Source organism: Mirounga leonina, unplaced genomic scaffold (genome assembly GCF_011800145.1).
Source record: "Mirounga leonina isolate KUSES-001 unplaced genomic scaffold, KU_Mleo_1.0 Mir_172, whole genome shotgun sequence".
In the NCBI taxonomy this organism is placed as follows: domain Eukaryota; kingdom Metazoa; phylum Chordata; class Mammalia; order Carnivora; family Phocidae; genus Mirounga; species Mirounga leonina.
In genome coordinates, this window is record NW_023270442.1 from 9904920 (window position 1) to 9918549 (window position 13630).

Below are 13630 nucleotides of genomic sequence, written 5' to 3' on the forward strand. Positions count from 1 at the left end.
CTTTCTTTCTTTCTTTCTTTCTTTCTTTCTTTCTTTCTTTCTTTCTTCTTTCTTCTCTCTCTCTCTCTCTTTTTTTAAGAGAGGAAAGTAGGGAGGGGCAGAGGGAGAGGGAGAGAGAGAATCTTAAGCAGTCTCCTACCCAGTGTGGAGCCCAATGAGGGTCTCGATCTCACAACACTGAGACCATGATCTGAGTCGAAATCAAGAGTTAGATGCTTAACTGAGTGAGCCACCCAGGTGCACCCTGGCTGACATCTTGATGCAACGTGATGAGACTCTGAGCCAGAACCACCCAACCAGGCTGCTCCTGGTTCCTGATTAGCAGGAACCAAGAGATAATAAATGTTTGTTGTTTTAAGCCACTAAATTTCAAGGTTATTTGTTATGCAGCAATAGATAACAGATATACCATAATCATGAGGTAAGTAAATGCCAAGCAGAAAAGAAACATACTTTATGACTGAACATACAAAAGAGAATCTAACTGAGATAAGGAGTCTGGGATGGTTTCCTTAAGGTGGTGAGTACTGAGCTAAGATCTGATGGATGAGTAAGAGCTAAAGAGGCAAAGAAGGGGTGGAGGAAGGCATCTATACAGAGTGAAAACATGTGCAAAGGCCCTGTGGCATGTTCAAAGCCTTGAAGGAAGACCAGTGTGGCTGAGCATGAAGATGTAGGGAGAGTGTAGTAAGAGATGAGGTTGTAGAAACTTGAAGATCACATTAAGAATATTGGTCTTAATCCTGAAAGCAATAGGAAGCCATGAATTTTAAGCACAGAGGGTACCATGTGAACACATCATCTTCTACAGTGACATGTTTTAAGTGTTTTTCTTTTTTAAGTTACCTCACTTTCAGTTGTTGGGAGTGCATTAGAGGGTTATTTATATTGTATATATTTAGCTAGCTGGCCAGAAAGACTGATGATAGGGTTTGTTATATAGGATTATTACTTTTTACTTGACAAGTCATTTTAATGAATATTTTTCTCCTTAGAGAATAATAAACCCTCAGTAGTATCATGTGTCTTGGCAGAATAAAAGACAGACTGAGTCTACCTTCACAGTCACCATTAATACATTTAATTGGGTGACACTAATAATCCTGCTTTTCAATGAATATTTCTACCCCCCAGCTTTTTAAAAATGTTTATCTCGTGTTTCAAAGTTGCAAACCTAGAACTGGCAAAAGAATACTCTTAAGTGATTAGAACTTCTAAGATAATGTTTTTTACTCATCTTGTTATTTTAAAGAACGATAATAATCAGAGCTGAGAGTTAAATTATATCACACGTGAACATAGAAACTTGAAATGCACATATGCTGAGATGAAATAACTATGAGACTGATTGCATGAACCATTAGATTGTTTGACTACCCTTCCAGTTCTGTCTATATTATATCATAGACAGAATATATTATTTCTCACAGTTACCAACAAATGCTCCCTGAAAGAGAAATGTCTTATACTTACAAGGTTTTAAGTTACAGTGTTAAAATCATATCTGTTTCATTTTGCTCTCGGAAACCTTCAAAATGTTCCTTCCTATCCAGTCCTTGTGTGTGGGCGGCTTCTGCGAGTGTAGATAATATGATAATGATGGAGAGGGGATGGCCTGAGTCTCACAAACCAGAAAACACAGTTGTTCCCTCCGGAGTTTGTCTTTTACAAACTTTTTATTGGAGGCTTTTGGACTAAGGCGTTCAGGACAAGAATTCTGAGCAGAAGGACCGAGCCAGTGTGAATAAAGGAGGAACCAAGTTTTCAACAGTGGAATGAGAGGGAGAATTTGCATTTGCAATCAGCTGCTCTGAACTGATTTTGTCTGTCACTGAACATGTCTGGGCAGTGGCTGTTCTCTAAGATCTGAGTCTTGGAAAAGGAAAGATAAAGAGATAGCAGGACAAGGTAAAATTATGTGTGAAACAGACTGTCCCCCGCACCCCCCTTCTTAATTGTCTGCTCACTTCTCAAAAATGGAGTAAATACTGAACATGCTGACTTTCCCCATCATTCCTGTAAATAAGGATATGACTCACAAGCCTTGTAATCTGCAGAATGCCGTAGATACTATGGTGATTTGATAATTTAAAAATAGCTGGGAAAAAGAAAGAAATCAGCCATGGGTAAGTTGGGATGGTTTCTTTCTTTTCTTTTTTTTTCTCCACTTTTTTTGTTTGTTTGTTTGTTGTTTTTCATTTAACTTGTGATTGTGTCAAGCCCTAAGTATTCTGACAACATCTGGTTTCCCAACTAAATTTTAGGGTTTTCTGGGAACTAACATGGTGAATACAGTGGTTAGATGTCATATCCCAGGCAAGAAGCAAGACTCAAGACTTATCAGGAGTCACTGTGGTCTACATGCAAATCTCTGTTTGGTTATAGGTTCTTCTTTCCACAGAGAAAGATGAGTGTTGGTGGCATTTGAATACACTGACCTGCACCCCCAAACTGTTACATGACCATTGCAATATTATAAATACAGATATTTAGGGCATTAATTATAATAATAATAGTTGAAGTAGCAATAACTATAAAAGCTGACTGATTGGCATTCACTGATTTTTAGCTAGCTGATCCAGAAATGGGAAGCAAGGAACCTCTTTATTAGTGGTGCTAAAACCCTTAAAGCAAGACTTTCTGCAAACCTGGTTTCAGTCTGAGATTTAGGATTACGGTGCAGGTGAGAAACTTCTGTATCCCCCCCAAATCTCAGTCTTACCATGTATAATCAATGTCCTGGTAGGGAACAGGAATACATTCAAAAGGGGCCAATAAAAGAGACCTAACAAAAAGAATATTTACAAAGTTGGGGTCAGAGTTAAGGGAAATTGGAGGGGGTTGGTGAAGCCCTGGGAACTAGCAGCCTTGGGAAAGTCTCTCCTAGGCTTTCGAAGATGAAGGGAGGAAGAAGTGGGACCAGGACCTGGCAGAGACTGTGTCTGGAGGAGAGGCTTCTCCCCATCACATCCCAAGAACTTGTGCTTTGGTGGGGATGGGAGGCCACAGCTTACCCAGGGCTTAGCAGGGAGGGGCCTGGGGGATAAATACTTCTCCTTTCCTTTTCTGCTGGTGGCCCCCACAGGGCAAACCCAATCACAGGTCAGAGGGCAAAGCGAATGTTGCTCTGGTCCAGATAGCCAGGTTCCCAGGGGGAACATAGCAGGGTGGAAAAGTGGGGACAGTGGATCTGCAGGGGCCCATGGAGCGTCTTTGCACAGATGACCAACAAGCTAAAAAGGTAGAAATACCTCAGAAGCAAATAAAAAAAGCAAGATGACCAGGCTTATGATTTTAACCCAGCGTCCTTCCTAGTCTGTAAAGACCCATTAAATGTCCAGAAATATGAACCAAGAGGACCCTCAGCTCCTCCACCCCGAGGATGGATAAGGGGCAGGGTTGCCAGACAAAATACAAGATGCCCAATTAAAACTGAATTTCAGAAATCAGATAAACAATAAATAGATTTATAAATATACATAGTGTAAGCGTGTCCCAAACATTGCGTAAAAAAAAAGAGCTGTTTATCTGCAGTTCAGTTTTAACTGAGAACTCCGTATTTTTATTGGATAAATCTGGCTATTCTAATTAGGGAGGGTGGTGTGGAGATGGCAGGCATACCCCACCCCCTCCAATCTAGTCCTTAAGGGCTGTTTGTTTAGAAGAAAGTGCTCTGGAAGTAGAATGTGGTATAGGATTTCTGAAACCATGCTCTTGCAACATCAGTGTTTGAAATGTGAAGCATTTAAAAAAAAAAAGGAGAAGAAAACACTGTTTCATGGTCAAATAAGTTAGAGTAACACTGGGCTAAAGTTAAAGAGTTCTCCCAGCTTTAGGCTTTCTCCTGGACTTTATTTATTTATTTATAGATTTTATTTTATTTTTATTTATGTCTTTTTAAAGATCTTATTTGTTTATTTGTCAGAGAGAGAGAGTGGCAGGCAGAGGGAGAAGCAGGCTTCCTGCCGAGCAGGGAGCCTGATGTGGGGCTTGATCCCAGGACCTTGGGACCGTGACCTGAGTCAAAGGCAGATGCTTAACCGACTGAGCCACGCAGGCGTCCCATAGATTTTATTTTTAAGTAATCTCTACACCCAACATAGGGCTTGAACTCACAACCCCAACATCAAGAGTCACATGCTCCATTGACTGAGCCAGCCAGGTGCCCCTCTCCTGGCCTTTAATGCTACCATGCATTGTGACACCAACAATAGTGTTTCCTTGTTTTATTGAAAACCCAGTACAACAAATGACAGGCCCAAGATCCTTTTGTTCCACAGTGACCAGAGGTTTCCCCTGAAATGCAGTTTAAATTTAGCGGTCATTTTGATGCCCATCATGTTAAAACAGAATTTTACCAGTATCTCAGAATCTTGCTTTAAGGCTTAATTTGCATTTATAAAGAGGTTTTAAAGCTCCCCATAAATGTTGGCAAAGTGATAGCATTCTATTTAATAAGATATTAGATTGTTCACTTGATACCACATGGTTTTGCTTAGCTAAAAATGAGGAATCAATTAAAACCAAATTACCATCCAAGCAAGGGCAATCCTGGATTTTTCAGAGAAAAATGAGGATAAAAATATCAGCTTTCTCTGCTTCACAAGGTTATTTTTGGAAAGAAATGAAATGTTGTGAAAGACGCACAAAAGATTACTGTGCTGAATGAAGTTTTATTATTACCCTCACTGTAGAGTTGGTGGGCTACACAGGTCTTGTGGTTTTCTTTCTTTCTAGTCCTAAGTATTTTAGCTAATTTGTTGTCCAATCTGTAATCTTATTCTGTAATGTGCAGTGGGAGAAAAAGGGACGTGCATCGGTTAGGATTAGAATCAGTTGTGAAATAAGTCACTCAGAGAAAGACAAATACCATATGATTTCACTCATATGTGGAATTTAAGAAACAAAACTGATGAACATAGGGGGAGGGAGGGAAAATAAAATAAGACTATATCAGAAAGGGAGGCAAACCATAAGAGACTCTTAATTCTAGGAAACAAACTGAAGGTAGCTGGAGGGGAGGTTGGTGGGGGAGGGGTAACTGGGTGATGGGCATTAAGGAGGGCACTTGATGTAATGAGCACTGGGTGTTGTATGCAACTGATGAATCACTAAACTCTACCTCTGAAACTAATAATACACTATATATTCATTAATTGATTAAAAAAAAAAGAATCAGCTTCGAAGGGCCCATTCCACCCTGGCTTGTCCCCCACCCCCAACTACCACCACCAAATAACAGTGGGAAGATTTTTTCTTCTATGATGTGGAAAACTGGGGATGTAGAGTCTGGGTTGATTTGGAAGTTCTGCTCCATAAAATCTTCAGAGCCTCAAATTTCTCTGCTGTTATTGAGGGATGTCCTTCATTATTATGGTCCAAAATGGCAGCAGCTCATTGTTACAGTTCAAGATGGCTACATCAAGGAAGGGACACAGAAGAGGAGGGGCTGACAGGGTAGGCTGGCTATCCTGGAAGTTGCCACAAGATGCTTCTGGGCCAGGGGGTGCCCAGATATTTGCTCAAACATTATTCTGGGTGTGTCTGTGAGAATGTTTTTGCATGAGATTTACTTTTAAATTAGCAAACTGAGTAAAGCAGATTGTCCTCCCTGATGTGGGAAGACTTCATCCGATCAGTTGAATAGAACATAAAGGTTCTGAGTAACTCCTTCTCCTGCCTGCCTGCCTTGAGTTAGGGTGTTGACTCTTTCCTGCCTTTAGACCAGGAAAGAAACATTGGCTCTTTCTGGCTTTCAAGCCTGCTGGCAATCAGATGAGAATTGTACCACTGGCTTTCCTGGGACTCTAACTTACAGAAGACAAATCTGGGGACTTGTCAACCTCCATAGTCACATGAGCCAATTCCTTATAATAAATCCCCCTCTCTGTATATCTCCTGTTGGTTCACTTTGTCTGGGGAATGCTGACTAATACAATCCTATTGTCTGGAAATTAGTATGGAAGAAAAAGAGCAAGTATATGGAGTGAAATGTGTGGGGATGCAAGCAGAAGATTCTGCCACAGGAAGGAAACTCAAACCCTTCAGGGTACGTGTGAGTCAGCAGTGATGGGAGTGCAGTCTTCTATTTGGGGAGCTGACCAAGAGCATGGCCATATCAGCAGGCCAGGCTCTCCATTTATCAGTTTGGGCAGCAATGTCTTCCTCTATCCTACCAGCTGAAAGTTCTTGGAAAATACTAATCATATCCACATTCCTTCATTTTTAAAATATCTATCCAGAGTATGTTAAATAGAAAGCTCTGTCACTTTGTGCAGTGATGCACATTTGTATTGATATGAATATATGTGTATAAAACATGGAAATAGGGTATTTGGTCTGTTTTAATGCCTGAAGTGGAAGTAAGGGTGATTACTTTTGTATAGCGAGTAATATACCTCCAGCTTCTTGGCATTTTCTTTTTCTTACATCAGGTAACTGTGAAGGGTGAGGGATGGATGACAAAAGGTTTTGACAATGGTGACAAATTATTCAGTTCCTAGATTGGGGATTTTTTTTTTTATTCGTTTCAGGGGTAGAATTTAGTGATTCATGAGTTGCATACAGCACCCAGTGCTCATTACATCACATGCCCTCCTTAATGCCCATCACCCAGTTACCCCATCCCCCTACCCACCTCCCCTCCAGCAACCCTCAGCTTGTTTCCTAGAGTTCAGAGTCCCTTATGGTTTGTCTCCCTCTCAATTTTCATCTTATTTTATTTTTCCTTCCCTTCCCCTGTGTTCATCAGTTTTGTTTCTTAAATTCCACATATGGGTGAAATCATAGAGCATTTGTCTTTCTCTGACTGACTTATTTCACTTAGCATAATACCTTCTAGTTCTATCCACATCATTGCAAATGGCACCCTTTCATTCTTTTTGATGGCTGAGTAATATTCCACTACACACACACACACACACACACCAATGGATATCTGGGCTCTTTCCAAAGTTTGGCTATTGTGGACATTGCTGCTATAAACATTGGGATGCACGTGCCCCTTCGGATCCCTACATTTGTATCTTTGGGGTAAATACCTAGTAGTGCAATTGCTGGGTCATAGGTTGGAGATTATAAAGCCACTTCACTGGCTGGGTGCAGATGTTACCCCATTATTAGAGGTCTAGTGCTTGATTTTTCAGAGCAGTTATCCAAGATCTTGTAAGAACTGCTAATAAGAACACGCATCTCTTCTCAAGCTTTGCACAAAGATCAATTGTACACAACTCCTGATGGTTGTTGCTCAAAGTCATTTCTTGCCTCGTCTTCTTTCCAACCATCAGAAGAGCATGGGGGTATGAGATCTGTTTGGTTTGCTATTATTCTTGGATTCTAGTATAAGGCCATCAGAATAATCAATAGGTGGAAAGTTGAATAAATACTTACTTTTAATTTGTAATTGGTTACCAAACTGAAAGCTTTATGTAGCATCAGGACTAATTGCATAATTGGTAGGACCAAGTGTGAAAGGAAGATTTGGGGCCCTTTGGTTCAAAAATTAAGAACCTTAAGACACTGATGGTGGAGCATTTAGAGCCAACGCCGGGCCCTTCTGAGTGTGGATCCTGGGCAACCGCCCAGGTGGCACATCTATGAAGCCAGCCACTCTTAGCATTGCATGATTATCACTTTGATGTCCTTGAAGGCTCCACAAAGCTCCCACTTTATCCCCTCGCTCCACAGCCTTGAATCTTCTCTTTCTTCCCAGTTCTTTACTTTGTATAATGTTACAGGAAATGAGAGGGTCTAAAGAGAAAACATTAATTGGTTTTAGATTTTTTCCCCTTTCCTGAATATCAGGACTCACAGACATTTCCCTGTCTCCTGACTGCCTCTAATAGGAGGCAGTATTCTGGGCTGCTTCCTGGTCATGTATACACACATGGAGAACATTCGTGGGGCTGTGTGTATGAAGGAGATTGATTCCTGCCAAATAAACTAGCAGTATTTGTCAAAGGCCCTTGACATTTAACATGGAAAAATGACCTATAAGAATCACATCATCCACACGTAATGAAGAGTGAACTAATTTCCCAGGGAGATGGGATATACCTGGATCATGAAAGATTTATAAGGCAACCAAAGGCACATATTCTAATCCAAATAGCTTCAGACCTGTGCTCCTGTATTTGTCAGGGCTCTCCAGAGAACCAAAAATCAGTACAAGGAACTGGCTCGTGCAATTATGAAGGCAGGCAAATTTCCAAATCTCCAGGGTGAGGCAGTAAGCTGGAGACTCAGGAGAGCTGGTAATATATTTCCAGTCTGAGTCTGAAGGCCTGAGAACCGGGAGAGCCAGTGGTGTGGTTCCTGTCTGAAGCCAGGCCCGTTGGAGACCTAGGAGGAGCTGGTTTTCAAGCAGGAAGAATTCCCTTTTACTTGGGAGAGGGTCCACCTTTCTGTTCCATTCAAGCCCTTGGTGCAGTGTGAGGCCCACCACATTGGAAAGGGCAATCTGCTTTATTTGGTCTATCACTTTAATGGTTAATCTCATCCCAAAACACCCCTATAGAAGTGCCCAAGCTAATGTTTGATGAAATATCTGGATCTCCTGGGGCCCCCGCAAATTGTCACATAAAGTTCACCATCATGGATACCCTGTTGTCACAAACTCTGTACAGCACTTAAAATTCCTGGCTTCACACATGGTACAGAAAGCTAGCTACTGTTCATCCCATTTGTTCAGTTCTACCACATGGCCATAACTGAAGAGTTAATTAGAACAAAAGGTAAATTCCTACATCAACAGTTTACTGAGTATAAAGCACAAGCCAGGGAGGAGAAAATAACCAAAAAAGCTGATTAATAAAAAGAACACTGGTGAAGAAGCAGCTTTATCTAAGTGGGTTTTACCTACAAACTTCCTTCTTTCACTTGTTAGCTCTCTTGCCAGGGACATGACTTTATTTTCTGTTGTGATTGCCCTTTTAGGACTGGAACTGAGCGAGAGTCATCACCGCTGCTGTATGGACTAGGCTGGGTTAGGTAGGACGTACGGAATGAGGGTGAACCACTCAAAGTGGATGAGAGAGTAGCTGTGGGTCCAGGCATCCATCGCCACGGGGCAACAGAGTTGGAAGGAGTAAGCTGAGGGGAAGATCGGAAAGAATGTTGGAGGGAGCAGAGAGAGGAAGGCTGGAGGGGTGAAATGTGTGAGGTGAGCCCGGATTGGCTGGTCATGGTCAGCTCTACATTTTTAAAAATTATTTATTTATTTGAGAGAGAGTATGAGCAGGGGAGAGAAGCAGACTCCCTGCTCAATCCCAGGACCCTGGGACCATGATCTGAGCCAAAGGCAGATGCTTAACCAACTGAGCCACCCAGGTGCTCCCCATCTCTACATTCTTGAAGATGCTCAGATTACACCAAGGAGAGAGAAACCAGCCTGGAGCTTAGAGAAGACTCAGGTGATAAGAGAGGAAAAAGAGCTGTCATCACTGAATTCCTTGAGAAAAAAACTATTAAGAAGCTTGAGGCTTAAAAGACAGTGGCATCCATGGGTCAAATAAGCTTGAACTAAAAGGCAGATTTGATTATATAGTTAAGCATGAATGTCAGGGTCTTTCTTACCTTAGGGCTTTGTTCATGCTCTTCTCTCTGCCTGAACCTGGAATGCCTTCTCTCTCTGCCACTACCTGGTTCATGCCTGTTAATTATTAGGTCTTCACCTAGCTGTTTCTCCTCCCAGAAGATACCTCTGACCCCTAAAGACTGGGTTTTGTGCCTTCCTCCCATGTTCTCAACTCACCATATTTCAGAACTTATTGTACTGATTGAGATTGCTTTCTGCCACATCTGCTTTCCTGAAGGAGCTGGAAGCTCCTTTATGACAAGGGTTGTGTCTTGTTTAAAGTTGCATCTCCAGAATATCCTTCAGTGCCTGGCACTGTGTAGGAGTTGAATGGGTATTTGCTACCTGAAAGAATGAAAGAATGCATGGGGGCCCTACTCCTGCTCTCTCAATGGCCCTTAAGGCACCGTGCTGGGCATTTGGTGATGGAGTAGCAGGAAGAGTGAGGTAGATGTGGGGGTGAGACAAAACAATTGGACACTCTGCCTGGTCTCTGAGTGCCTGGTCACAGCTGTGACTCATGGTGTGACACAAGACAAGTGAAATAATGCAGTACTGTAGTACAAGACAAGAGAGCAGGAGTGCCAGATTTCGTCAGTAAAAATACAGGGTGCCCAGTTAAATTTGAATTTCGGATAAACAACTAATAGTCCATATACATCTCATGGAATATTGGGGGCATACTAATGCTGATAATTATGCACTGTTTATTAAAATAAAGGTTTAACTTGGCCTCCTGTAATTTATCAACCTTAAAAGAGAGGAACATGGCCTATAAGAGATGATATTACCTCTGTCTTTTAGAGGCGATATAGGGATCTAAGAGAAAGACGATTCAGAAGAGATTTTCTAGGCAAAATGGGAACTGAGTTGAGTTGCAAAGGATGCAAGCTAAAATGTGGAAGAAATGCAACTGAGGCAGGAGACATCTCAGGTGGAAAGTCAGCTTCAGAGACTGGCTGCCATCTGGTTTGGGCAGTGTGAGAAGGTGTGAAATGGGAGGGGAGAAATCCAGCTAGATGGTTGGACCAGGTCTGGTGACTCCGCATGGGTCCGAGCCTCAGCACCCCCAGCACCTCCACCCCTTCACCTCGGCTAGACTTCGTGAACAGGCAGGGCAGAATCTTTCTGCCTGGGCCAACATTTCATCTTTACCCAGTTGAGCAGCACTGGACATTAGTCTTTCTACTTAATAATGAAGAAGAAGCACCAGGGACATTTTGCAAGGGTCAAAAATTGCTCAATCATTTGTGTTTTTTTCAAACACTGGTGTCAAAACAGCATCTCTAGCCAAGTCGAGGAGAAAGTGAATATTAGCAATGACTTACCAAAACAAGATGGGAAATACTAACAACTTCGAAGGCATTTATAATTTTGTCTTTTCCACTTTTCTCTTGCAACATTTAGTTAGCATTATATGGCAAATATATAATGAAATTGATAAAATAGCTTACTTAATATCTAGGTGAGAGGTGGAAATGTTTATATAACCTATATTGAGCACCTACTATGCTCCAGGTGGCAACATATACAATTTCCCGTAGTCTTTTTTTTTTTTAAGATTTTATTTTTTTAAGTAATCTCTACACCCAGTGGGGGGCTCAAACTCACAAACCTGTGATCAAGAGTTGCATGTTCCATGGACCGAGCCAGCCAGGCGCCCTGACAATTTCCCGTAGTCTTTTTTTTTTATTTGACACAGAGAAAGAGACAGCGAGAGAGGGAACACAAGCGGGGGGAGTAGGAGAGGGAGAAGCAGGCTTCCCGCAGAGCAGGGAGCCCGACACGGGGCTCGATCCCAGGACCCTGAGACCACGACCCGAGCCGAAGACAGACGCCCAACCAATTGAGCCACCCAGGCGCCCCCAATTTCCCTTAGTCTTAATCACAACACTACTGTAGTGCTATTGTACATATATAAACATATGTAGTAACATTATAACACTACTGTGTATATAAGCATATACAATAATACTATAATGGTTGTTATGCGCCTCTTGTTGAAGTTCATGTTTATTTGCTCATCTATGATCACTCAAGTAGCAATTTAGTGATTTTGGAATTCAAATCTGCTTTCACTCTAACAGCTATATTATTTCCATTATATTACACCTATAGATATAGACCCATGGATAAATAACAATTATTGAGCCTTATGGCATACACCGTGTGGGAGCAGAAAGGAAAGAACATCTAATTCTGTCCTCTGGGCATCAAGAACAGCTTTGTAGGGGAGGTGATGCTTGAGTAGTGATTGACAAAATTTTCACATCTTCTAATCTGATTAATAATAGGCAATTTGTGGAGAATACTCACAATAAAAGAAGTATTCTTAGTTTAAAAACATATTGTATTAATTCTAAAAAGCTCTCATTAGGTTTTTGTAATCTTTTATTAAATGTTCCACTTTGATGACACATACTTAAATTCTCATACTTGCTTCTTTTTTTATTATACACCCACTAATATAATTAGTCATATTCGTTAAATGGTCATTTATAATCTTCAGCTACTTATATGATTATAGTTTGATACCACTTTTGTTAGAAACACTACACATTCACATAGAAATATGTTTTAAATGTCTTTATAATTCTATAACCTAAGTGAATGGTTACATAGTTGGGTTGACTAAATTCCTCCCACATAATTATTTCAATTATATAAAACTTTACTTACATAAGTGGAATGGTATTAGAGTTGTAAAATATTCAATTCTATAATTATGTAAGATTAAAGTAAGCAGAAAGCCCCGAAATTTTAGCAACATACTTTCTAGAATCTAAATGGTTCTATTCCTATATTTTATTTTATTTTTAAAGTTTATTTATTTAAGTAATCTCTACACCCAGTGTGGGACTTGAACTCATGACCCCAAGATCAAGAGTCGCACACCCTTCCAACTGAGCTAGCCGGTGCCCCTCTATTCCTGTATTTTAAACAACTATAATGATAAAATAGGAAAACAAAATGCTTTTCAATGCTTTGCTTTCTCATAAGACATTAACCAAATTTTAGTTTAAAACCTCAAAGAGTGTTAGCTTTGAATACATTCTTGTGAGGTGAATCCTCTTTGAGCCCAAATCTGGCTTCCAAATGTTCTTTCCAGGAAGCCCCCTAGAGGGATCTTACTTCCCTGGGGTTAATACTTACCTACTTTCCCTCAACAACTCATTGTACATTGCCTTAGAAACTTTGCAGGCTTTTCCTATATAGAAAAAGCTATTTAAAAATGCCCAGGACACTATTCTTCACTTGTTAAGCTTCGACAGCCATCTTTGACTGACTGACTTTCTGACAATGACTATCCAGAAGTGACAGGAAAAAGGGCTAATTCTGGCCTTGACTGGAACATTCACGGGGAAGGTTCTGTGCTTGAATTTCAGATGTGTTCCTCAGGAAGTCATATAAACTTGATGCTTATGCTTATTGAAGGAGAGATTTTAAATGAAGATAAAATTATGACCTCCATACAATATAAAATAAACATGTATCAAAGATTTTAGTTAACTCAGGAATTAATGAGGGACCAACAGATGTTGTAGCCCGTTTAAAAGAGAACCACACGTTTATAGTCAGATAAAGAATGTGACATGAATTCTCAAATACATGCAAAACTGGTAAAACTGGTCAATAGCCACAGGAATACAATTTGCATTTTTATGGACAGGAATTGTTTGCATTACAATAAATTTTCCACAAGTTAATTTCTGTATCTAAAAGGTTGTGAAATGTCCTCATTGGAGGCAAACAAACGCATAGATAACCCAGATGGATGAGCTACAGGATGCTTAGAAAATTTCAAAGTCTGTTGTCCCCTTTTTTCTCATGTAGTCTTTCTTTAAAGGGTGCTTTTGGGGTGGCTCAGTCGGTTAAGTGGCTGCCTTAGGTTCAGGTCATGATTCCGGGGTCCTGGGATTGAGCCCCATGTCAGGGTCCCTGCTCAGAGGGGAGTCTGCTTCTTCCTCCCCCTCCCCAACCCTGTGCTTGTGCTCTCTCTCTCAAATAAATAAAATCTTTTTAAAAAAGGGTGCTTTTGGGGCATATGACATCTTT